The sequence below is a fragment of the Ostrinia nubilalis genome, chromosome Z (genome assembly GCF_963855985.1).
Source record: "Ostrinia nubilalis chromosome Z, ilOstNubi1.1, whole genome shotgun sequence".
NCBI lineage: Eukaryota > Metazoa > Arthropoda > Insecta > Lepidoptera > Crambidae > Ostrinia > Ostrinia nubilalis.
This window is the reverse complement of record NC_087119.1, coordinates 5,890,251-5,891,771: the sequence shown is the minus strand read 5'-3', so window position 1 is coordinate 5,891,771 and position 1,521 is coordinate 5,890,251.

The following is a 1,521-nucleotide window of genomic DNA, read 5'->3' as shown; positions in this document are numbered from 1 at the left end:
TTTTATCTATTTATTTCATCTACATAATGCTTGAACAAAAATTGTACATACACGTAGTCCCTATTTAATGAAAAATATGACTAATTGAGATACAACCAAGTAAGAGAACTACAACCGAAAGGAAAAAAAATGTACAAAATACTCAATACACAACACAAGTTCTGATTCCAATTATATCAAACTAATAAATAAATCTCTAAATTAGTATCATCTAGGAATTAAATGAAAATTATTACAGCACATTTATTACATGACATTTGACATATTCTCACACAAATCTAATTATTTTATGAACGGTCAGATGATAGTTTGTTGAGTCACTGCTAGCCAGGGCCTCCTGACCCTACGGCCGTACTCTTTGTCGTGTAGTGGTATCGCGAATATATACCTTATGTTGAAATGGAGACAGTTCGAATTACACGTATCTCACTAAAATACATAGGGTACGGTCGTAAGACGTTTCATTATATAAGGTGTTATTTTTTATACTGATCATACTTTACCAACGCATCTAATAAAATCATACAAATACAACCCAAGTGTTTTTAAAAAAAAATTCAGGCTAGTTTTTGTTTTTACTTTTCCTAACAAAAAATAGATATTATTTTTACAACCATCCTGTCTTCACTCACTGCCTCTCTCTCTTTCTTTACTCATTTCATTCATACGAGTACGAACAATGGCCGCGCGCGTTCATTCAACGTTCACACACATAAAGGTTAGATTACACTAAACCTACGTTACCAAAAATTATCACTCGTGAGTATGTACGATGTTACGTCATGTTAATAGGTACTACGCGCTGGGAGAAACAAAATCTAGCCACATAAGTAGGTAAATAAGTGTATTTTCATTAGTGTAATAGCGGGGGACTTTTCCAACGAACCGAGGCGACAGAGGCGGCGTAAGGCGTAGGCGACGTGGGCCACCGCCTACGGCCTCGCGGTACAAGGGGCCTCGCGCATCAAAAATTTTGAAAAAATGTATACAAGGTGGAGATGACAATATCACAATACGAACATTGACTATTAAATATAAATTCTTGATAGCTAAACAATGTAGTTAAAAATAAAAATATATTTTTTTCCAAACAAATTCAGCCATAATCAGACACAAAATTAAGCAACAACACGGTTTTAAGTGACGAACATTATTCTTTGGCGCAATATTCCTTTAAAAATAATCACTGAATCAAGAAATCAGAAACTGTCAATGTTACCTTTGTAGACCTTTGACCCTTTTTTTTATTATTTCATTATATATAAATCCGTCTTCAGGTCGCCACAGAACAAGGCCTCGCGAAATCTGTCTTGCCCACATCAAATTTAGGTCTTGCCCCGCCTCTGCGAGGCGAATCATCCGCGTTAAACTAGAAATTTAAAAAAGGATAGAAATTGGAATTCAATATCTACGGTTTCGTAATGCCTACGCAATTTATTTAGAGACGTAATAAAAAATTGATAGGTACATACCTATTACTACTTCGCTTCGCTTCAGTGGAAATGCACCCTAATATTGAAT